Here is a 25,785-nt window from a genome sequence, read left to right on the forward strand (position 1 = left end):
CATAGCCTTGACTAGACGGACCTTTGTTGGCAGAGTAATGTCTCTGCTATTCAATATGCTATCCTGGTTGGTTATAACCTTCCTTCCAAGGAGTAAGTGTCTTTTAATTTCATGGCTGCAATCACCATCAGCAGTGATTTTGGAGCCCCAGAAAATAAAGTCTGACACTGTTTCCACTGTTTCTCCATCTGTTTCCCATGAAGTGATAGGATATTACTCACCCATAAAAAGAATGAAATAATGCCATTTAGAGCAACGTGGAGGGAGCTAGAAAATATCATACTAAGTGAAGCAAACCAGACCGAGAACAGTATCACATTGCTTATATGTGGAACCTCCAAAAAAAAAAAAAAAAAGATGTCACTTCTTGAATGCTCCCTGCTCCTGTAAGCAGTGCTGATGAGGAGAAGAAGCTCAGGGAAGTTACCTGAGTGGCCAATGGCCACAGGGCTGTGGGATGTCCCACACTCAGCACAGACTCTCCCAGCGGCCCGAGGAGCATCAGAGCCCACGTGGGAAGGAAGAGGCCTGAGAGCAAAGAGACAGGCTACTGATTGGCACAGATGAAGACTGCAGGAGAGGGTGCTCCGGTCTCCCCTTCTCAGTTCTGTGACCCTTCCCAGAGCACCTGCTGGGTACTGGGTTCCCTGGGCTCTCTGCAGTGGTGGACGAAAGAGTAGGAGTCCTGGAGATTCCAGAAGGTCATTGCTGAGTAGAGACGGCAGTAGGAGCTGACCAGTCTAGCCCTGCAAATGAGGGGCTCTCTCCACAGCCATGGAGGGTGAGTCAGGATGCCTGCCTGGCCTGGTCCTCCTGCTTCTCCCTCAGAGCACTTACATGAAACCATTAAGAAGTAAACGGGTGGGGTCCACACAGCCCGTGGACTGTGTGAGGCTGGTAGTGGCCCCTGACACGCTGAGCCCGGGTCTCCCCGGAGTCCGGTTGCTTGGGAATGCAGCCCAAAATGGGTGGTAAACTCCATCTAAGGCTAAATATAATATGAGGCTTTCTCTATTACAAAAATTTCCTTACCCATCAGCTACACAAACTCTACTGCTTAAGAAACATCCACACCTTAAGATTGGGAAATTCTGTCTCTCTCAAAGGCAAACTCTTTCACAGGTTGGGAACCACCCACAAGCAGCAATGCCTTGAGGAGAGCTGGCCCATTCTCTCAGCAGAGAAACCAACCCTGAGTGAGACCCTGGTGAACAAGTTTTGCTGAGACAAGGGAGAGAGAATCGTGGAAGTCCCAGCGCTGATCCAGTGAGCTGGGCCAGGAGGCCCCACCAGACACACTCAGGACTCCAGCAGGCGATGCTGGCAGGCCGACAGCTGAGCACAATGACTTCATTTTCAGCTTATTGTTATTTAAACATGGAAAAAAAATGAGGAGAGACAAAAGAAGTTTGTTTTGGCAACTTGACTTTCAGCTTCAGGAAAGTCATGGCCTAGGGTTTTCCCCCAGCATTTGTTCCCCTGGGTCTTGGGTGCAGGGGGTGGGGACAGGCCAGGTGGGTGCAAAGGTGGGGCGGGGGGGGGGGGAGGGGGAGGGTGACATCCCAGGGCCACTTGTTTTGCCTACAAGACCATAGGACTGGGGTGGCTGATTCTTTATTTTTTTAACTGCAGTACTGGGTGGACTAAAATACTGCTTTGGGTTTTTTCTTTGTTTTGGGTTTGCTTTGTTTGTTGTGATTCCTGAGGACAGAGCACTGCTTCTAGCCCAGGCTCTGCAGTGTGGCCTCAAGCAACAAGCTGCCCCACCCTGGGCCTCAGCTCACAGAACACACACCTCAGGTCTGTCACTGCAGGATCTGGGATGGTGTGTGGTGCCTGCTGGGGCACCGACCACCTCCACTCCTTCCATTCAGAGGAAACCATTTGCAAGGCTTCTTCCTAGTCCTCCCTCTTCGGAGACCCGGTCTGGACCCTCTGGTCATCCTCCATGCCTATAACGCTGGTACTTGATTCCACATTTTGCAAACAGCAGAGAAGAGGGTTTGGACCCTGGCTCTTACCTGCTGTAGGCTCCTAGGCAAGTCACTTGCCCTCTCTGGGCACCTGTCTCTTAATCTCAGGAATGAGGAGTTGTCATCACCATGAAATGGTGAGAGGAACCCTCACACCAGTCTGGTCCAGCCCTGGCATGCAATCAACATGTCAGTTTCAGGGCCATGAGCATCGCCCCCCCATCTGCCTCTCCTGGCCTGGATGGGCCTGCTGTTTGACACCCCAGTGGAAATTTTTAAGGTGCAACCATGTCTCCTCACAGCCCTGGATCGGTGAGAATCGTTGATGAGGTCCAGCGCCTACTCTCAAGCCTGCAGGAGCATCTGGGCTCTGGGGTGGCAAGCCTGGGACTCGGGCACAACATCTAGGGAAGAGCCAACTCCAAAGTGGCAAGTTCAGAGTGGGCCTCCCTTGTCTCACTGGAGTCCCGGTCCTGCACTGGGGACCAGAACAAGAAGATGTAGTCATCAGCCGGTAGACAGGCTTCCCCGGGGAAATGGGGATGCTGGAGCCCCTTTCTCCCTCTGCTTGTTTACCCATCACCTGGACTGGTGGGTCTTTATGAGCAGATGCTGGTGGCCTTGCTCTGCCCTGTACAGGTGGCCCCTGGAGCAGAGCGTGCCTTCAGTAGGTGCTCAGCAGACAGAGGCTGAACAAGTGAATTGCAGAACATACACTCAGCTGTTCTTTTACCCATCCGTCCATCCACCCACCCAGAGCACACAGCCTAAACACCAAACTGTGTGCTGAGCACCATGCTGGGAGCTAGAACCCACAGCATGGCTCACAGTGAATATGAATGAATGTGTGTTTGTGTGTCTGTGTGTATCTTGCCTCCCCTTCCCAACTGCCCTCCAGAAAGGTGACCTGACAGCCAGGGGCCCTGCTACTGGTGTAGCCAGCAGACGCCTTCCGGGAATGAGGCAAGGTCACGCCTCAGTCAATGGAATTTCTCCATAAATCAAGAGTACCCCTAGCAATGGGGTCTGGACAGAGCTAGTTCTTTATCTGTCCCTAGCATCTGTGAGGAAGGCCTTTATGTGATTGGACAGTCTTCAGCCTCCCAGAACTAAAGGTCTGTCTGGGGAGTCATAGCTGGTTCCCATGGGGCAGAGAGAGCTGTGGTGGACTTGATCTTGACCTGGCCCCCAGCCAGCCTTCACCATCTTGAGCTCATCTCAGCAAAACCACGCAGAGGCTGACTGTGGAGCAGAGGCCTGCCTCAGCCTGAATTAAGTGCACACTTACCCTTGGAATCCTCTGCAGTGATGAAGCAGGTGATCGGCATGGCCAGCATGGAGCTCTGTAATAATAATAACAAATTGTAGCACCGGCTCCATGAATTGAGTGCTTACTGTGTGTCAGACACTGAGCTGAGTTCTGCCCATATCTTATCTCATTTAATTCAACAATAACCTGTAAAGCAGCCACTATTCTCATCTCCATTTTAAAGATGAAGAGACTGAGGTTCAGAGTAGTCCTCACCCTTTCCAAGTCTCAGTTTCTACACCTGGGTAGAGGATATGATACCTCCTTAAAGAAGCTAATGCAGCAGCTAGGAGCTTTGCAGGGCACTCAGGGGACTTCCTTGGTGGTCCAGTAGTTAAAAATACATCTTCCAATGCAGGGGACTCAGGTTTGATCCCTAGCTGGGCAACTAAGATCCCACAGACCGCAGGGCACCTAAACCCGTGTGCCACAACTAGAAAGCCTTTGTGCCATGATGGAGGTCCTGTGTGCTGCAACTAAGACCCATAGCAGACAAATAAATAAATAAGTAACTTTAAACATAAAATACACTTAGCCCAGGAGCACTACCCCAGAGCCAGAGGAAGTCAGGGTCACCATGTAGTGAGTGCCCCTCTCACCATGACCCTGTGAGGTAGGTCTTGCTATGACAGCCAGTTCCAGAGGAGGGAACTGAGGCTCAGATGCACTGAATAATTTTACACAACTAGCAAGTAAATAGCCAGGATTCAGACCCACACTGAGTTCTATGACCCTGAATACTAGGCGCGGTTAACGTGACAGTGTTGGGTGGAGCGTGCAGCATTTGGAATCAGACTCCAACTCTGACGCTACCTGAAGGATTCCAGGGGGCAAGGGAAGGAACCTCTCCAAGCCTCAGTTTCCTCATATGTCAAATGGGCCTCAGATGCAACCCTTGCAGCAGGGCTGTGAGGACAGAGGAAAATAATGAGGCAAGTGCCCAACTCAGGATCTGTAACATTTGGATGGCACATAGGGTCTGTTAGTGCTCAGTCCCTTTTGGGGGAGTAGGCACCCACCTGGGGGCTTAGCTGGGTAGGGTTTATTGTTTCTCATGGATCAAGGAGTACAGTTCACTTCAGTTCAGTTGCTCAGTCATGTCCTACTCCCTGCGACCCCACTGACTGCAGCATGCCAGGCTTCCCTGTCCTTCACCATCTCCCAGAGCTTGCCCAAACTCATGTCCATTGAGTCAGTGATGCCTTTCAACCATCTCATCCTCTGTCTTCCCCTTCTCCTCCCGACTTCAATCTTTCTCAACATCAAGGTATTTTTCAATGATTCAGTTCTTCCCATCAGGTGGCCAAAGTATTGGAGCTCCAGCTTCAGCATCAGTCCTTCCAATGAATATTCAGGACTGATTTCCTTTAGGAGTGACTGGTTTGATCTCCTTTTAGTCCAAGGGACTCTCAAGAGTCTTCTCCAACACCACAGTTCAAAAGCATCAATTCATCGGCACTCAGCTTTCTTTGTGGTCCAACTCTCACATCCGTACATGACTACTGGAAAAACCAGAGCTTTGACTAAATGGACATTTATCAGCAAAGTAGTGTTTCTGTTTTTTAATATGCTGTCTATGTTGGTAATAGCTTTTCTTCCAAGGAGCAAGCATCTTTTAATTTCATGGCTGCAGTCATCATCTGCAGTGATTTTGGAGCCCAGAAAAATAAAGTCCGTCACTCTTTCCATTGTTTCCCCATCTATTTGCCATGAAGTGATGGGACCGGATGCCATAATCTTAGTTTTTTGAGTGTTGACTTTTAAGCCAGCTTTTTCACTCCCTTGTTCACTTTCATCAAGAGGCTCTTTAGTTCCTCTTCACTTTCTGCCATAAGGGTGGTGTCATCTGCTTATCTGAAGTTATTGATATTATGCCTGGCAATCTTGATTCCAGCTTGTGTTTCATCCAGCCTGGCATTTCACATGATGTACTCTGCATAAAAATTAAATAAGCAGGGTGACAGTATACAGCTTTGATATACTCTTTGCCCAATTGGAACCATTCCATTGTTCCATGGCCAGTTCTAACTGTTGCTTCTTGACCTGCATACAAGTTTCTCAGGAGGCAGGTAAGGTGGTCTGGTATTCCCATCTCTTGAAGAATTTTCCACAGTTTGTTGTGATCCACACAGTCAAAGGCTTTGGAGTAATCAATAAAGCAGAGAGTGAAAGAAAGTGAAGTCACTCAGTTATGTCCAGCTGTTTGCAACCCCATGGACTGTAGTCTACCAGGCTCCTCTGTCCATGGAATTTTCCAAGCAAGAGTACTGGAGTGGGTTGTCATTTCCTTCTCCAGGGGATCTTCCTGACCCAGGGATTGAACCCAGGTCTACCGCATTGCAGGCAGACGCTTTACCATATGAGCCACCAGGGAAGCCCTCAATAGAGGAGAAGTAGATGTTTTTCTGGAACTCTCTTGCTTTTTCTATGCTCCAACAGATGTTGGCAATTTGATCTCTGGTTCTTCTGCCTTTTCTAAATCCAGCTTAAACTTCAAGAAGTCCAGAGGTGGACAATTAGGGCCAGAACAGTGACCCCACATACCACAAGGATGCATGCTTGTGCATTTTCTCTATAGCATCCTTAGCAAGTGGCTTCCTCCCTCTTACTCCCAAGATGGCTGTTCTACCCCCAGGCATAGCCTTGGTTCCACCCAGGGTAAGCACATGTCACTGGCCAGATCTAGGTCACGTAGCCACTCCTCAATGCAAGGGAGTCTGGGAAGGGGAGACTGCCCCCAACTAAACCTGGTTCTGATGGGCATGGGGGCTGCCAGCAGTTATAGCCACCTGATATCCGGGTGTTGTGGTCTTCTCCCTTCCCCATCCCCATTGGCTCCTTTTTCTCGTGCTTTTACCTCCTCCCCACACCCGCTGACCAGTTTCTCCTCCAGTGGGACCCTGGTTAGTACCAACAGCCAGACTTAATTTTCATATAGGAAATGCCTCTCTTCCCAGAACCCAAACACGTGAGACGCCCAAATGGCCAGGACACATTTCCTATCTCAAAGATATTCCTACAATCACATAATTGTGCTTGACTTTCCAGAACCATCTAGGAGGATCCCCCAGGGGCAGGAAGCCCGAATGGTCTTCTTCTCCTGAAATTAGGCCGAAAGTGAAGCCTTTTGGACCCAAGGACTTGCAGAAACTTGAGAAGTCTTCTGAAGAACCCAGAAAGCCTTGATCAAGGTCATCGCAATGCCAGAATGATCCTCTGACAGGGTTCCTTGGCTCTGCATGAAGCCCTTTCCTGGTTCCTGTCTGGAGTCCTGGGAATCTGAGTGGTATAGGGACAGAGAGCGGGTTTCAGATACATCAGGCTGGACTTGAGCATTTCACCTCTTCCAAACAGGGTTGTTTTGAAGAAACTGAGAGACTCAGAGGGGCAAACACACTTTTTCACAACTATTTTGTTAGAGAATAGTGGAGCTAAGGTTCATACCCAGGTTAGGCAACACAATGCCCCTCTCCCTTTGGCCCAGAAAAACCCCTGAGTGTCTGAATCAACCCTCCCATTGGATGGATGGGGAAACAGAGCCCCAAGGCAGGGGAACTGAGGGCTGGGGAGGGGAGGGACTTGGTCAGACACAATGACTACTTGACAGACGTCTTTAGGCACAAGAGTTTGACAGAGATCTTTTGACTCTAATGATCTCAGTTGATTATTTAAAACAAAGGAGACTAAGGAAGGAGTGAGAAGGTAAGTCTGGATCCTGCATAATAGCCCCACATGGAAAGAAACTGCTTCTCTTCTGCCTGGATTGTCCTTCTCTCAAACTTCCACACACTCATTTCTTCACATCTGTTGATATTCAAATGTCACTTCCTAGCATTTGCCTCCTGAAATGGTTTTTTTTCCTCAGAAGTCTAGGGATGAGCAGTCCAGAGTTAACAGGGTGGTTTCATGATCCCACCAGGGACCCAGGCACCTCTATTCCTGTCCTCAGCACTTGGCTTTATATTTTTAAGATCACTTGGTAGTCCTAAAAGGCTGCTGGAGATATAGCCAACAAGCCTGGCTTCCAGACAGAAGGAGGAATAGAAAAAAAAAGATATGCCTTATTCTTGTTAAGGAAGACTTTACAGAAGTCTCATGTGACACTTGGGCTTACCTGTCATTGGCTGAAACATACTCCATGTCTATATCTATCTGCTAGAGAGATGGGGAAATGTGATCTGTTAACTGGGCCTCAGTGTCTTCATCTATAAAATGGGCATAAGAATACCCACCTTAATGCCTGTTGGGGCACTAGAGATCAGGAACACACTATCCTAGTAATGATAGTGGCTTAGCAATGGAAAGCTCAACCTTTGTCTTACACTGTAACACTTAATTCCTTTGACAACTCCATTTTAATTCCTTTTTTTCTATAAGAAATCTGAAAAATTAAAGAGTTACTAAATAATCAAGGTAAGATTTGAAGCCAGCTTGTTTGATTCCACACACATTTCAATACTGCCTGCAAAAAACTTGAAATTTGTAATTGACAGATTAAAAAAAAAAACTTCATGGTACACACCTATTAGAATGGCTAAAGTTAAAGCTGGATGACATATCTATTTATATGACATTCTGGAGAAAGCAAAATTAGGGTCAGAAATCAGATGGCTTGTTAGGGGCTGGGGTAGGGGAAGGTTTTGGCTACAGAGGGTCAAAAGGGAACTTTTGGGTAATGAAAATATTCTATATCTTCACTGAGGTGAGAGATGGTTACACGAAAGTTATAAAACTGCACACAAGAGCAAAGTTTACTGCATGTAAATTATGTCTCAGTTTCAAAAATTACAACATATTGTCTCACTCAAATATCCCAGGGGGATTTCCCTGGTGGTACAGTGGTTAAGGTTTCAAGTTTCCACTGTAGGGGGCTTGGATTCGATCCCTGGTCGGGGAACTAAGATCTCCTGTGCCCTGTGGTGTGGCCAATAAATAAATAAATAAATACCCCAGGGACCACGTGAGTCAGATATCACATTGTTTCAATTCAATAGCAAGGAAACAAAAGTTCAGAGGCATGAGGATCGCTTGTTGGCCACGGGACCTGTCTCTGTCCCTCATGGGTCTGGGTAAGTGGCAGCAACCATTGCCAAGGTCAGCAGATGATGCCCAGGTCTTCAGAAGAGGCCCCAGCCTCAGGGAGAGCTCCTGCCAGACCCTGTCATTACCCAGGTTGTGTCTGACCTGCCCATTCAGACCTGGTCCAGGAGATGGGCCCACAACTCCACTGGAGCCCCAGTGTGGGGGCCTGGGATCCCCTGATCACACAGCTGTCCTATGTGGTTGGACAGAGGGGACTGTCCATCCGTGTGTCTGTCCTTGGCTGTGTGGACACTGTGCCCTAAAAGCAGCATTCCTAAGTCTGGGGAGGAGCAGCTCCATTAAATACTTCATTTAGTGGCAATAGGGGACCAGCAGAGGCAAAGCAAATTCTGCAGTCCTCCACCCCCAGTGGAGGGCCCCTGAGGTCAGACCCAGGAGGCAGAATGAAAGAATGGAAACAGAGGGCACTACAAACACAGCAGTCATCTGAAATGTCACCAGCAAAAACTGGAGTTGCTACACATGTTAGCAAATGCTTCAAACAGCGAGTGACAACAGAGCAAGCCCTGGGTGTGTTGGGGGGCAGTGGTGGCATAGGTTTGGGGACCACAGGCCTGAGAGCTTCCTAGAACATCCTTCCCAGCCAGTTCACATGCACAGCTCAGACTGGGCAACAAGCACACTTGAAGAGCTTGGCCAAGATTTATCTGTTAACATGTGTTTATTGAGAGCCTACTGTGTGCCAGGTACTCATCTAGGGGTGTGGATACATTAGTGAGCAAAACACACAGGGGTTACGTTGTAATGGGGAGAGTGAGTCCCTGAAAAAAAAGAGCAACCAAATAAATGTCAGATGGAGACAGATGCTCAGAGGGCAAGGGGAGGGGTGACCGAGCAGGTGGTATCTTAGACAGGTGGTCAGGGAAAGCTTACCTGAGAGGATGACAGCGGGGCTGTGGGTGCAGCGGTAATGCCCTTCACATGACCCTCTGGGCAAGCGCAGAGTTTGGGGTGTGCTTTGTATGTTACGAGGATCAGTAGATGGGATGGTGAAGCTGGAGCAGATAGATGGGAGAGGTAAGGTCAGAGGTGGTAATGAACCGTAGAGGTCACTTCAAGATCGTGGATTTGATGCCAAGAGAGCTAGGATGACACTGAAGGGCTTTTAGCAGAGGCGCAACCCTCTGGCAGCTGCCTGGACCCTAGACAGTAACCAGGATGTCTCAACCTCTGCAATGTGACATCTTGGGCTTGATGAGTTTGGCATGGGGATTTTAAATTATGGGGGGTACAGCAGTGCATTGTGCAATATTTAGAAGCATCCCAGGCATCACCCACTAGATGCCAGTAACACCCCTACCAGCCAGTTGTGATGACCAAAGAATGTCTGCAGGTCCAACTGAGAAGTGCAGCTGCAGAGAGACAGCAGGGGAGTAGGATGATCCCTGATGGTTTTGGTAGGAGATGGCCAGGCTTGCACTATGATGGGAGCAGGGGAGGTTCTGAGAAGTGGGAGATGTCGAAGGATTTGATGCCAGAGAGGAGGACACAGTTCACTACTTTACCTATTCTCAGTTGTATCTAAACACAACTGAAGGGCCAGAATTGGAGGTATTCTGCAATTTTGCAAAAAAGGAGTTATGGGCTCATATGTGTAATAAAAAGTATTAAAGGAAACACGAGAAAATATTAACAAAAGTTTCCTGTTGAAGGAAGACCAGAGACCTGGGAAGAGAGGCATAGAGAGTATGACCTTCAATTCTTTCTTAATTTTTTTACTCTATGTATATAAAGAGAGTAAAAAATTAAAAAAAAATATGCATATGTATATACATATATGCCAGTTTAAAAAATCAAAAGGTATATACTGTATAACTCTATGTAAGATTTTCAAAATGGCAGGATTTCCCTGGTGGTCCAGTGGCTAAGAGTCTATGCTGTCAATGCAGGGGGCCGAGGTTCAATCCCTGGTCAGGGAACTATACCCCACACTTCACACCTTAAGAGTTCATATGCCACAGCTATAGGATCCTGCCTGCTGCAGCTAAAACCCGGCACAGCCAGGTAAATAAATAAACATTTAAAAAAGAAAGATTTTCAAAATGGCAAGATTACAGTAATGGAAAGCAAATTAATGGTGGCCAGGGACGCAGAGGGCAAGGAGGGGATGCAGCTGGTATGTGACTATGGAGCGATGGACTGGCTCTAGATTTTGAAGGTTGTGGTTATGTGAACCTATCCTTGTGATAAAAGTGTATGCACACACACAGTCACATTGTGCATGCACACATGATATGTAAAAATTATGCAACCTGAATAGTTGGATGAAGTTGTACCAATGTTGATTTCCTGGTTTTGATAACATGTTATATAAGACGATGCCATTAGGGGAAAATGGGTGAAGGGTACACAGATGTCTCCATGCTATTTTTGTAACTTCCTTTGAGTCTTTGATTATTTCAAAATAAAAAGTAGTTTTAAAGGGCAAAGGGAAGGGTCTGTTAAGACAGAGGTCTTGTCTCGTTGACCTGAGCATGAGCTCTGGAGGACAGAACTTCATGGTAAAGCTCAACTCCTCATGCCTCGCCCAGCACCAGCCACCCCATGGAAGCCCCTTAGTGCTTGAGAAAAGGGTAGCTGAGGCAGGGATGGGTAACACGCAGATGCCCTCAGCAAACAGCAGAATGGGAGACAATGGCAGGGAGCGAGAATTAGGTGAGGTGAAAAATATGGGTCCAAATACCTCTGAAACATGCATAGAACCCTGCCTGCATTTCTACCGCAACAACTGAGGGCAGTTGTTGGCTCATCACTTCTGGTGATAGGTACTCAGTTTCAGCTAGAAAAGCCCTGAGGAATGAGTGAGATTAGGATAGGAAGTGATGGTAAAGGAAGACAATGACCAGCACAGTCCCACAGGGCCAAAGCTCATGCAGCTGTGAAGGTCAAGGGAGCAGCTGGAACGCCCAGATTGAGCCAGAGGGGCTAGTGAAGGGCTGGGCCCCATGAGTGGGGTCATTCATCTCTGGGTTCAGGACCCACCCTCCACATTTCCCCAGGCTCAGGAAGGAAAGTGTGATAAGCTCATGGTGAGTCACAGAAGGGAGGGGGCCAGGAGTTGGGATGACCTTGGCTGACCCCTCAGGGCTGGGCTAAATGAACTCTCTCCCAAGGTGGAGGAAAGCAGGAAAGGAGGTGCACTACACCAAGGAAGGGAGGAGAGTGGAACTGAGAACCCCACCATACTTTAGGATGCAGAGAGCGTCCCCGCCCCTCTGCTCCTTTGAAAGGGAAAGAGCAGAAGTCATGGTCAGTCATGCAGTGGGGACGAGACTGCATGGACAGTCAGTCACCTCAGACCATGGCCAAGACCTAAGATGCCTCCTGACCCCAAAAGGAGGCTGGATTTTCAGTAAGCTCAAGGCAAGGAAGGAAGTGTGCCAAGCCATGTGGAGAGGGCTGTGGAAACCCCTGCCCCAGACAGCTTCACCCTGAGCCCATTGCCCCAGAGACCAGCTCCATCTGAGCTTGGCCATCTCCCTGTGTGCACCCTAGGGTCTGCATGCAAGGTGGGCACCAGGGAGCCAGGGGTGATTGAGAAACAGTGAGGGCACAGCACTGCTATGAGCCCCCATCTCCTCCCTGGCCTGTGGAAATATCACCAGGATCCACAGCATGTACTGCATACAGACCCTGTGCCAGGCTGCAACCGAGTCAGGGCACCAGGCAGTTATAGATCCTCACGCCAGTTTTGTGAAGCAGGCACCTGTGGTACCCACAGGATACTATATCATCTTCCTGCAGCCCTAAGACATGGCCGAGATTCCAGAACAGGCCTGTCTGATTCCAGCAACCGGGCTTTAACTAGCTCTGTACTCCTGCCCCTCAGATCGCTCTGAAGAGGACTGTGATAATACCAGAATTTAAAAGAATCAGAAGCTCACGCCTGTATCTCCAGACCATGTTCACATGGTGCCTGTGCTGAGGATGGCTCCTGGGCTTTCATACTCATACAGAAGGAAGCCCTTCACATTCTTATAGATCAGGCTCAATCCCACCTCTTCCAGGAAGCCTTCCCTGACTCTTGTAGCTCAGGTGACATTGCCCATCTCTCAATGCCTTCAGAATGTCTGCTCATCTAACTCTTTCACCTAATGCTTTATCCTCTCAACTGCATCAACACCTCCCCCACCCCACCCCCCGTCACCAAGGCAGGACAGGATAACAGCTGAGATGGCCAAGCACAATACCTGGCAGAGGGAGGGTGCAATAAACACCAGGTAGTAAGGGGTACATGGATAGATAGATAGATAGATAGATAGATAAAGATTTATAATATACTGTATATTAACAAGAAAGCAGGCCTTACCTTAGAAAATAACCTTAAGTGAGATTGTGTGTAATGTCTTCACACTTCTCTGTATTTTCTAAATTATGAGATCAAAAATATTACTTTGATGTCCTGGGGTGGGGGTGGGGAATGAAGAAACATTTTAAAAAATGAAAGCAACGTAATCTTTGAAGCAAACAAGTGTTTCCATAAAAAGTGCAGGTGTTTCACTGAGCACCTACTGTGTGACCCTGGGGAGGCAGAAATAACTAGGACTCAGCCTTTCCCCGGGGAGACTGGATGTGGGGCAGTGCCTTACCTGACCGGTCCTGCAGTAACTATTCCCAGAGGCACCTGAGAGGTTTCTCCCAGCCCCAGGGGTGCAAAGGTTTATACAACACAGCCCTTGCCCTGAACAAACTAGCAATTGAATCACATCTTAAATGGTTTATGCCAGCCCTCGGAATAGCCCATAACCCTCACCAGGTAACAGACACCTACCTTCAGCTGCCTGGCCTCACAGCAGCCCTGGGCTCTCAGGACTTAAACCTTTATTAGTCACCTAGTGTTAGGCAAATACCGTACTAAGTGGTTTATGCATTCCCTTTCCACCACTTCTGAAACAGCACTTTTTTCCTTTTACAGAAGGAGACACAGGCTCACAGAGGTAGTGAGGACAGAGCTGGGACTGCTCTGCACTGGGCTGTCACCTGGACAAGCCAGCAGCCCCTTCAGCCAAAAAGATGGAAGCTGAGCCCTCTGACCAGCTGACCCCACCCTGGCCCTCTGGCTCCTCTAATAAAAGCCAAGTAGAACGGACAGGCAGCCCCATCTTTTGCCCTCTCTTCTCATAAACATGTTTTCTTTTCCTCTAGGAATGGAGTCCAGCTACCCCCTTGCTCTGCTGGTTCATAATCTTTTTTTTTTTTTACAAGGATTCTCAAGTTAATTAACAGCCCTGACTTGACTATGCCAGGAAAGCAACAGAAGGATTTTTTTTTTTTTTTAAAGACCAAAGAGACAAGGAACAAAGTGTAAGTGGTTTTAGAATCCAAAGCAAGGTTCTAGAAAGCTCCTTTGGATCAAGGAAACCTGAATCACTTTTGTTCTTTTGGTCCACGAAAATAGGAAGGGGAAGGAGAGACCCAGGAGAAAATGCTGACCTTGCCACATTGTCTCCTATGGCTCCCTCTTACTTGGTTATAAAAGATAAGTCAGCCTGGCATTTGCTTTTTCTACCCACTATCCTCAGTTCTTCTGTCCATCTCCCTGGGAGTGTCCCTTGGCAGATACAGAGGACAGTCACCATGTGACAGAAACCCCAACAAGGTCAGTGGTAAAGTGTCTCCCTGCTTAGACAGACCAACCCTGGCTGGGGAACTAAGATCCTGCATGCCGCATGATGAGGTCAAAAAAAAGAAAAGAAATGAGTGCATTGTAGGAAACGTTATAGTACAAACTCTTTTGTTTCTTCAACAAAATATTATAAGAAAGTAAAAGATGAAGGAAAGCACTTGTAAATCAAGAGACAATCCCTCCATCATGGGGTTGGGCTGGCTGTCTTGTAGGGAGACACACCCTATGAATCTTCATTACAGCCACATCCTTAGAGCTTTTTTTTTTCCCCTTTAAGCATCATTTTGATTAATTCCTGTAGAATTCACAGAATGGGCTCTCAGGTAGGAAAATCTCAGGCAGAAGTCAGTTGTATGATGAAATTGAAGTTTGAAAAAGAAAGCCCTTCTTCCCAGCATCCCCAGCCCCGGGGCAGACCACTCTGCAGAGTCCCAAAAGTGGATTCTAGGGTCCCTGCACTCAGATGGGGAAGGTGGCGTTCAGCCAGGGGCAGGGGCTTGTGGGGGCGACACTGCAGGGAAAGAGGTTTCCTGGAGCCACAAGCATGGCCTCGAGTCCCCTTCTCCCTGATGTCAGATGTTTGAGATCCATCACTCTTGACTGGCTGAGTGATCACAGACAGGGCCCCCTTCCCCCAAAGTCACCCTCTCATAGCAAACGGCAAGGTGGCACCGGCTTTTTCCCCGAGCCCCTTAAGTCCTAAAGCAAAATCAGTCAGCCCATGACAGACATGCAGGCGCAGAGGACGCATCTGTGCAGGGGTCAGATGTGTGCTGTGCAATCATGTAGGGCTGAGTGACCTCTCTGAACCTCTGTTTCTACTGCTAAAAGTGACAATGAGATGAATTTTGTAGACTGTGGTGGTGATTGAACACAATATTATATGTGAAACGGCTAGCACAGTGCTGATGGACAGTAAATTGAGACCTTAAGAATAACTATTATTCTTATTTATGTATTTGTTGTTATTATTGCAGGAGGTGGGTGAGCAAGGTCAAAGGCAGAAACTTTAAACTCTTACAAACATCTTACAAACTGACTGGCCCCCAGAGACCTCCCCCAACTGACTGGGTCCTCCAATCATTTTTTTCCAGAGATAGGGTTTGAGGGCTGACTCTGAGAATCTCGCTTGTGAATAAAGTAGCCTGTTTTCTCAAAGAAATATTGCCTTTGTTGTTCAAATAAAACTATTTGTGGTGAGACAGAATGGAGGGGTACGTGACAGAGGAAAAAAATGTGTGAAACAGAAGTAATGGAAGAAAGACTGCAGAGAGACAGAAAAAGTCAAGGAGGGGAAAGAGCAGAGGGAAAGATGCAGAGTGGACAGCAGAGAGGCAGTTAGGAGGGCAAAGAGCAAAAGAAAGAGAAAAAAGACAGGAAGGCAGAGAGATGGCTGGACACACCTGGAGTAACCCAGAAGAAAAGGCGGGTCCCTGACTCACTGGGGCCAGTTTAGTCCAGCCAGGCCCTATGGCTCCGTTCCCCTATCGCAGCTGTCAATCTATGGCCCGGTGAGCTGAGGGCAAATGAGCCTTGAACATGCTATTCTGGGCAGGAACAAACACTCTTCCCAGGCAGCCTGTTCTCTGAGGGTGCCTTGGGGAGGGGAGGGGTTCCCTGGGGGCTCTCCTGACTCTGAATGGCCCCTGTGAGGAGGGCTGGGTCCCCAGCCAAGTCTAGGACCCAGGGGAGACACTGTCATCAAAGCTGCGGAGAGTCAGGCCCAGAGTGGGGCCAGAAATGTGGCCTGATCAATGCTTCAGGACCAGGCAGGTCACAATGCCACACCCCAGTGCCTGACAGGGGGCACCAGGGCCTTTAGCCCATCGCCCCGACCCCAGAACAACACATTTCAAATGGCTGTACCTGTACAGAATCACACACACACACCAAAGAAACCACATTCCATCCGAAAAGAAATGTGGACACTTCTCTCTTGAACAGCAACTGATGACACTTGGACCAACAGCCTTGAAATCTCCATTCACTGCCCTCTGACTTTCAAGGCCTTCCCCAAGTTTTCTGCAAATTTCTTGAAGACTTCCGCTCTCAAGTCACTGCCGTCTTCGAAGACCGGCTCCCACAGTTGTATGTTGTGATCAGTTCCCATCTCATCACCTGCGAGATGCATGGAGACCCTGAGTTCAGGCTCAGCCCACCCTAACCCAGATGGGAGACAACCCACTCTCTCTCTCTGTCTCTCTCGGATGCTCACTCTCTCCTCCTTCTACTAAAGACTCTGTACGTGATGGTGGCAGTGGGGATGGGGAGGATAGCACAGAGCATCAGGCTTTGTAGTCCTGTTCTTAAGAGCCTCCTGGCCCCTCTCTACCTGCCACTTCACCCCAGGCTATCCCGCTCCCTTCCTTCCAGACTAGTCCCTCTCCTATAAATCCTAGTTTTCTTCCTCTCTTAGGAGGTGGTGTCAGCTCCCCAGAGTTTCTCTCTCACCCCGCTCCCAGCTCCTGGTCTTTTCTCAGCCCAGCAAGAACTTTCCTTTTCGTTTAACCTCACCCACCCCTCTTGGAAAAACTGGACTAAAACTCAACATTCAAAAAACAAAGATCATGACATCCAGTCCCAACAATTCATGGCAAATAGAAGGGGGAAAAGTGGAAGCAGTGACAGCAGTGACAGCCTCTCTGCCCTGGGTCCCTCACCTGCTCTCCTGCCTGGTCCCCCCAGAATCTCCACTATTCATCATGAATGGGTCAGATGGCAAAGTGCAGTGACCCAAGCCAGGACCCAAAAGTTCTAGAGGGGTTCATGGAAACTTACAAGATCATCATTTCATTTCTAAAAATCAAGAAGTTGGAACTCTACTCATATTCTGTAATAACTTATATGGGAAAAGAATCTGAAAAAAATGGGTATGTGTATAACTGAACACCTGTATAGTTGTACACCTGAAACTAAGGCAACATTGTAAATCAACTGTAGTATCAAATAAAATTCATTTTTATGTTTTATGCATAATTTATACATGCTTTATACCTAATTCTTTTCTCCAGAATCTTTATTTTCTCTGTGTTTTCCTTTATATTTTGGGAGTCTGCCTGGTGTCAGAAGTGCAGATCTGCTGGTAACAATTTCTTATAGATTTTGTATGTCTGAACAAATCCTTTATTTCACCTTAATTTTTAAATTCTCTTTGCTGGGTTAGAATTCTAAATTGTTGTTGCTGTTTCTTTACACAATTTTAAATATTTTGACATTTAAATAAAATGCCATTCTTTGCATTTTTTTCTGAAGAGAAATTTAATTGCAATTCTGATTCTTTTTCATATGTGGCATTGCTTCTTTCCCTGTCTACCTTTTAAATTTCCTCTATATTATTGGTTTTGATCAATGCAATTATAATCTGCCTTGATGTAGTTTTATTCAAGTTTCTTGTGCTTGGGGTTCATTGATATTCTTGGTTTTGTGATTTTATAGTCATAGGTCAATGTGAAAAATCTCTAACCATTGTTTCTTCTGATATATCTTTCATTCTCTTTCTCTCCTTTGAAAATTTCAATTACACTAAGATTAGAGTCCAGATGGTCCCCAATGTACCACGGTTCAACTGATGATTTTTTTGACTTGAGGATGGTGCAGAAGTGATATGCATTCAGTAGAAACCATACTTGGATTTTGCATTTTCCCAGGTAGGAAGAATGCAGGGTTGTTCTCTCTCATGCATGTGTATGTGCATGCACAATCACTTCAGCAGGGTCCGACTCTGTGTGACCCTATGGACTGTAGCCCTTCAGGATCCTCTGTCCATGGGATTCTCCACACAAGCGTACTAGAGTGGGTTGCCATGCCCTCCTCCAGGGAATCTTCCTAACCCAGGGATCAAGCTCCCATGTCTTACATCTCCTTCATTGGCAGACAAGTTCTTTACCACTGGTGCCACCTGGGAAGCCCATGGTACTCTCTCATAATTCTGGGCAAAGGCAGCTAACTGTCCAATGGGAGCCCCTCAAAGACCAGCAGGTGGGTCTGACCCAGTCTCCTTTCGAATGACTGCTCTTGCCCTGGGTCCTAGAGCATATGATTTCTCATAGCCCTCTGAGTGCTGGCCTTCAAAGCCAAACATTCTTGGGTTTGTTTTTCCCAGTGCAGGATCCCAAAGCTGGGGAACCCAGTGTGGGGCTCAGACCCCTTGCTCTGTAATTGTAATTATTCTCTCATGTGTTGGTTACCCATCCAGGGAGTGAGGGTCCTGACTAGGCTGTTTCTGCCCCTCTTACTCATCTCATTGTTCTTCTTCATATGTTTTAGCTTTGTAAAAAGGTCATTTCTACTAGTCTTCAGGTCTTTTTCATCAATAGCTGCTCTGTAAATATTTGCAGTTTTGATGTGCCCATGGTGGGAGGTGAACTCGGTGCCTTCCTAATCTGCATCTTGGCTATACTCCTCCTATTGATGTTCTTAATGGGAGTTCCCCCCACGTAGCAAGATTGGAATCTCTGAGGCTCTGGACCTGAGCAGGATTGTGCCCTGGGGTTTGCAGCCCAGTGTTCCTTAGTCATGTCTGCAATAGGGATTCTGGGATAGAGGTAGGGATCAGCTGCTCCCAGCCTCGTCCTCCACAGTGGGGGCAGAAGTGAGACATGGGTGAGAGGGAGGGAGAGCTGCCATCCCTTCCCTGAGGGGCAGGAAGACTCAGTCCCCTGATGCCTGGCCCCTATCCACCCTCAGATTGTTCAGCTGCTCCCCTGACCTGGCCCGTTCACATATGGGGAAAACACACACTTGAGTCCTTTCTATTATCTGGTGGTTTGAGTGTCTTGGCTAAGGGCCTATTCTCCCAGCTTTCTTGGTTCCACTAGACTGTCACAGAACACGCAGGGAATGCCAGAATGCATCATGTTAGATACTCACACACATCCTATAGAAATTCCCGACCCCTGGTCCAGGAAGTAAAGGACTAAGCATGGATTGAACCCAGGCCCTGAAACCCATTAATAGATTGAAAATTCATAGATTGAAACCCATTTATTTGGCCCTTCCCAGATCTGGAGCCTCTGGGGCAACAGGACACACAGTAAGGATGCAGAGTGTGCTGGTGGGAGCAGGGGTTTGGAGCCTGACACCATCCTCACTGTGCTGGGATGGATGAACCCCTTAACCTCTCTGAAGCCACAGATTCCTTATCTGTAAACTGAGGATAATAAGATACTGACTTTAGAACACTATGGAGGTTCCATAAAAAACTAAAAATAGAAATACCATCTGACTCTGCAATCCCATTCCTGGGCATGTAACCAGAGAAACTACAGTTCAAAAAGGCATATGCACCCCAATATTCACAGCATATTTACAATAGCCAAAACATGAAAACAACCTAAATGTCCATCAACAGAGGAATAGATAAATAAAATGCAGTACATATATACAATAAAATATTACTCAGCCATGAAAAAGAATGAAATAATGCCATTTACCACACCATGGATGAACCTACAGATGATCATGCTAAATGAAGTAAATAAGACAGAAACATAAATATCATATGATACTGCTTATATGTTTACATAGACTTTCTGGTGATGTCCATGTGTAGAGTCTTCTCTTCTGTTTTTGGAAGAGGGTATTTGCTATGACCAGTGTGTTCTCTTGGCAAAACTCTGTTAGCCTTTCAGTTCAGTTCAGTTCAGTTGCTCAGTCGTGTCCAACTCTTTGTGATCCCATGGACTGCAGCACACCAGGCTTCCCTGTCCGTCACCAACTCCTGGAGCTTATTCAAACTCGTATCCATTGAGTCAGTGATGCTATCCAACCATCTCATCCTCTGTCGCCCCCTTCTGCTCCTGCCATCAATCTTTCCCAGCATCAGGGTCTTTTCTAGTGAGTCAGCACTACACATCAGGTGGCCAAAGTATTGGAGTTTCAGCTTCAACATCAGTCCTTCCAATGAACACCAGATGGTCAATACCAAAATCAGATTGATTATATTCTTTGCAGCTAAAGATGGAGAAGCTCTATACAGTCAGCAAAAACAAGACCAGGAGCTGACTGTGGCTCACATCATGAACTCCTTATTGCCAAACTCAGACTTAAATTGAAGAAAGTAGGAAAAACCACCAGGCCATTCAGGCATGACCTAAATCAAATCCCTTATGATTATATAGTAGAAGTGACAAATAGATTCAAGGGATTAGATCTGATAGAGTGCCTGAAGAACTGTGGATGGAGGTTCATGACATTGTAAAGGAGGCAGTGATCAAAACCATCCCCAAGAAAGAGAAGTGCAAAAAGGCAAAATGGTTGTCTGAGGAGGCCTTACAAACAGCTATGAAGAAAAAGAGAGGTAAAAGGCAAAGGAGAAAAGGAAAGATATACCCATTTGAATGCAGAGTTCCAAAGAATAGCATGGAGAGATAAGAAAGCCTTCCTCAGTGATCAGTGCAAAGAAATAGAGGAAAACAACAGATTGGGAAAGACTAGAAATCTCTTCAAGAAAATTAGAGATACCAAGGGAACACTTCATGCAATGATGGGCACAATAAAGGACGGAAATGGTATGGACCTAACAGAAGCAGAAGATATTAAGAAGACGTGGCAAGAAAACATAGGAGAACTATACAAAAAAGATCTTCATGACCCAGATAACCATGATGGTGTGATCACCCACCTAGAGCCAGACATGTTGGAATGTGAAGTCAAGTGGGCCTTAGGAAGCATCACTATGAACAAAGCTAGAGGAGATGAAGGAATTCCAGTTGAGCTATTTCAAATCCTCAAAGGTGATGCTGTGAAACTGATACACTCAATATGCCAGCAAATTTGGAAAACTCAGCAGTGGCCACAGGACTGAAAAAGGTCAGTTTTCATTCCAATCCCAAAGAAAGGCAATGCCAAAGAATATTCAGACTACTGCACAATTGTACTCACCTTACACGCTAGCAAAGTAATGCTCGAAATTCTCTAAAACAGGCTCCAGCAATATGTGAACCATGAACTTCCAGATGTTCAAGCTGGATTTAAAAAAGGCAGAGGAACCAGAGATCAAATTGCCAACATCCGTTGGATCATCAAAAAAGCAAGAGAGTTCCAGAAAAAAATGTACTTCTGTTTTATTGACTATGCCAAAGCCTTTGACTGTGTGGATCATAACAAACTGTGGAAAATTCCTAAAGAGATGGAAATATCAGACCACCTGACCTGCCTCCTGAGATATCTGTATGCAGGTCAGGAAGCAACAGTTAGAACCAGACATGGAACAACAGACTGGTTCCAAATCAGGAAAGGAGAACATCAAGGCTATATATTGTCACCCTGCTTATTTAACTTTTATGCAGAGTACATCATGTGAAATGCTGGACTGGACGAAGCACAAGCTGGAATTAAGATTGCTGGGAGAACTATTAATAACCTCATATATGCAGATGACACCACCCTTATGGCAGAAAGTGAAGAGGAACTAAAGAACATCTTGATGAAAGAGAAAGAGGAGAGTGAAAAACCTGGCTTAAAACTCAACGTTCAGAAAACTAAGATCATGTCATCTGATCCCATCATTTCATGGCAAATAGATGGGGAAACAATGGAAACAGTGACAGACTTTATTTTTGGGGCTCCAAAATCACTGAAGATGTTGACTGAAGCCATGAAAGATGCTTGCTCTTTTGAAGAAAAGTTATGACCAACACAGACAGCATATTAAGAAGCAGAGATATTACTTTGCCAACAAAGATCCATCTAGTTAAAGCTATGGTTTTTTCAGTAGTCATGTATAAATGTGAGAGTTGGACTATAAAGAAAGCTGAGCCCTGAAGAATTGATCCTTTTGAACTGTGGTGTTGGAGAAGACTCTTGAGAATCCCTTGGACTGCAAGGAAATCAAACCAGTCAATCCTAAAGGAAATCAACCCTGAATATTCATTGGAAGGACTGATACTGAAGATGAAATTCCAATACTTTGGCCACCTGATGCGAAGAACTGACTCATTGGAAAAGACTCTGATGTTGGGAAAGATTGAAGGCGGGAGGAGAAGGGTACAACAGAGGATAAGATGGTTGGATGGCATCACTGACTCGATGCACATGCATTTGAGCAAGCTCCAGGAGTTGGTTTTGGACAGGGAGGGGTGGTGTCCTGCAGTCCATGGGGTCGCAAAGAGTCAGACACAGCTAAGTGACTGAAATGAACTGAACTGAACTGATATGTCTACATATAAATGATACGTAAATCTTTAAAAATGATACAAACCCACACCTCCTGCTTGGTAGGCAGATTTTTTACCACTGAACCACACAGGAAGCCCATAAAGCAACTATATGCCAATAAAAATTGATTTTTTTGTAAAAGTCTGAGAGTAGAGTGTGCCTGGTTCACCAGCACTGAGACTTGAGGCACGTGTCTGAGTCTCCATGTCCTTATCACCAAAGTACCATCCTCCTCTCCTCTCCTTGTGCTGCTGTGGCTGGGACTCTGAAACCACATTTCTGCATCGCCAGCATCAGCCCATGAGGGCACTGAGGGAGGGTTCAGGGCTGACAGGGAAGATTGGACTTATTTCTCCATGTCTGCTTTATGTTCCAGCAGCACTGTTTCACCCCAGCAGCCAGAAATCCTTCCCACAGCAACAGTGGGATCCACTTTGCAGTTTTCCAGCCCTCATAGAACTAGCCTCTTGGTGCTGTACATCAGAGACTCCAGCTCCAGACTGGCAGCATCTCCTACACTTCAGGGACCCGAGCGTCAGCCCCACGGGGCCTCTCTTCCAACTAAATTAACTAATTGAAATTATTAAGTTTTAATAATTTAATCTTGTCCATCAATTCCCCTTCCCTAGGGTACTAGATGGAGGAGGCAATGGCAACCGACTCCGGTACTCTTGCCTGGAAAATGCCATGGACGGAGGAGCCTGGTAGGCTGCAGTCCATGGGGTCGCTAAGAATCGGACACGACTGAGCATCCTTGCTTTCATTTTTCACTTTCATGCATTGGAGAAGGAACTGGCAACCCACTCCAGTGTTCTTGCCTGGAGAATCCCAGGGATGGGGGAGCCTGGTGGGCTGCCGTCTATAGGGTCGCACAGAGTTGGACACGACTGAAGCGACTTAGCAGCAGCAGCAGCAGGGTACTAGAAGCTTCTAGCAATTATTACCTTGTCAATAACTTAGTTTCCTTCTTACTTTTTCAATTATCTAATTAACAACTTTATATCTGGTTTAGCACTTGTAAATGAATTTCTGATATAAATAAGGATTATGGCTTCTATCTCCTAACAGGTGCTGACTGATCCTTCAGGGTATTGAAACATACTTCTTATGGGTATGAGGATTAAATTAAACAGCTTTTACATGGTGCCAGGCATGTATGACATCTTCAATTCACATTAGTCCTGTCCTTCCTTCTGGAACACTGTTGAATCATATGGTGCCAACCTGTCTTCAAAAATCTTAATTTTTTCCCTATTGTTGTTCTGACAGAACAACACTCAATCATGTCTGACTCTTTGCAACCCCAAGGACTGCAGCCCACCAGGCTCCCTTGTCCTTCACTATCTCCCAGAGCTTGCTCAAACTCTTGCCCATTGAGTTGATGATGCCATCCAACCATCTCAACCTCTGTTGCCACCTGCCCTCCTGCCTTCAATCTTTCCCAGCATTTTCCTTACTGAAATGTCTAAAAGCACAGGTTTGGAGACAAATAGACTTGTGCTTGAATCCCAGCTTTGCTGCTTACTGTGTAACATTGGACAATTTCCTTCATGTTTTGGAGCCTCATCTATCAAATGTAAATGATAAGAACAGCACTTCCAGAGTTGCTGTAAGGACCACATGACTAATGTTTGTTGACTATGTCTGGCACAGAGCAGCAGTTAGAAAATTATACCTGTTATGGTCATTCCCTCAACTATTACTTGTGTTGCATGCTTTCGAACTGCCTCTCCTTCCTAAACACGCTTCCCAGATGAGTGTCTGTTAAAACCTTGATGCCCAGGCAGGATGAAATGCTGCACCCAACGTCTGACCAGAGCAGAGATGGCAGGTCACGACTTCTTATGGTCGAAATGCTCTGCTCTCTATGACAGGAACTGAAATCTCAGTCTGTGACCACTTTATTCTTTTGCACCTGCAGTGTAGCAATACTATTGTACCCGTCTAGGTTACTTGGGAGCAACATAAAATATTTAGAGTTGAATTATGCAAAACAAAAAAATAGTCAACACACATTAGAATTCTTAGAAGATGGTGATGACACTTTTAAGTCTTCCCAAATTGTCCCACAGGGCAACAAAGACCCACAGGCAATATCTATAACAAAAAATACATAAGGTCTCCCCAATGATCTCTTGATACGTGGGCTTGGGAACAACCCAGTAGCAGCTACAAGAACTGGATGGCATCTACTTCTGTGTAGAAGGAAGCATAAGGAGGCAACTGGACTGCCAATGGCCCACAGTCACTAGGCTAACTAACTGGAAAGCACTGTGGGCCAGCCTGAGAGCTAGGAAGGCTTTGAAGGATCCCATGTGGGGGCGAGTGCACTGGTCCATGTGAGAGAGCTGATAGACTGGAGCAGCATGGGCCCTTAAACTTATGAAATGTAACAAATCAAAGTTCTTTTCCAAAACAAAGCTCCAGACTAAGAAGAAACAGATAGCAGTAGAATCCAAATTGAGCTGAATAAGGACAGTAAAAGGAAAGAAAAAAAAAGTCCAAATAAAAGTAGAGGAGGGGAACAGAACACTCAGATCTCCAAGAGCCAGACCATGTTTTTATCACTTTGTGAAAACAACATTAGAGGGACCTGCAGGGAGTGGTGGGGCTTCCCCAGAGGTTCAGCGGTAAAGGATTCACCTGCAGTACGGGAGACCCAGGTTTGATCCCTGGGTCAGGAAGATACCCTGGAGGAGGTCATGGCAACCCACTCCAGTATTCTTGCCTGTAGAATCCCATGGACAGAGGAGTCTGGCAGGCTACAGCCCGTGGGGTCACAAAGAGTCGGACATGACTGAAACGACTAAGCATGCGCACACACAGGCAGGGAGAGGAGACCAGAGACCTGGCTTGGGATCTGACAAGATGGCTAGACTGCCCTAGGGATTGTCAAGGAAACCCATCGCTTGCTGGCTGGACTAGTTCCTGGCATCAAAGCGTAACCAGATGAGAGCCTATTATTTTAATGTGGCCATTGCTGGCCCCAGGGCTCCCCTTTGAAGGACGGACATTTAAATGTGAACTATTCATTCCAGAAGAATAGCCCCTAAAGTATGTTTCATGACCAAAATTTAGCATCCTAATGTAGACAAGTTGGGAAGAATATGTTTAGATATTCTGAGTAGTCCCCAGCCCTGCAGATCAGTACTATTCTGTCATCCATCCTGGTTTTGTTAAGTGCTTCCAATCCAGATGATCCATTAGTAAATGATGTGTCTCAGCAGTGAAAGACTTAACAAAGCTCAAGCCATAGAAGCAGCTAGAGCATGGACTTGGCTTGGACTCGGCTATATGCCAACATGAATAATATTTAAATTGATTGGATCATCAAGTCTGCATCACCTCTCCTGTTCTGCCAAGATGTCTTCCTTTTTGGTTTGATTTTAATGGACACGTCTGCCTTCTTAATGCAGTAGGCAGTGCATCAGTCTCATAATCTGAAGGTCCTGAATTCAAGCCTCAGAGAGGGCAGTTTGTTTGGGCTTCCCTGATAGCTCAGTTGGTAAAGAATCCACCTGCAATGCGGGAGACCCTGGTTCGATCCCTGGGTTGGGAAGATCCCCTGGAGAAGGGAAAGGCTACCCACTCCAGTATTCTTGGGCTTCTCTTGTGGC

The 25,785-nt window shown here is 46.6% G+C and overlaps 1 pseudogene; it reads left to right on the top strand.

The window, feature by feature from the left end:
- LOC145540472 (ubiquitin-conjugating enzyme E2 N pseudogene) overlaps window positions 1-25,485 on the top strand; it is a 38,849-nt pseudogene extending 13,364 nt beyond the window's left edge.
- Window positions 25,486-25,785: the final 300 nt, after the last annotated feature.

Source organism: Giraffa tippelskirchi, chromosome 3 (genome assembly GCF_054371585.1).
Source record: "Giraffa tippelskirchi isolate mGirTip1 chromosome 3, T2T-mGirTip1v1.2.pri, whole genome shotgun sequence".
NCBI lineage: Eukaryota > Metazoa > Chordata > Mammalia > Artiodactyla > Giraffidae > Giraffa > Giraffa tippelskirchi.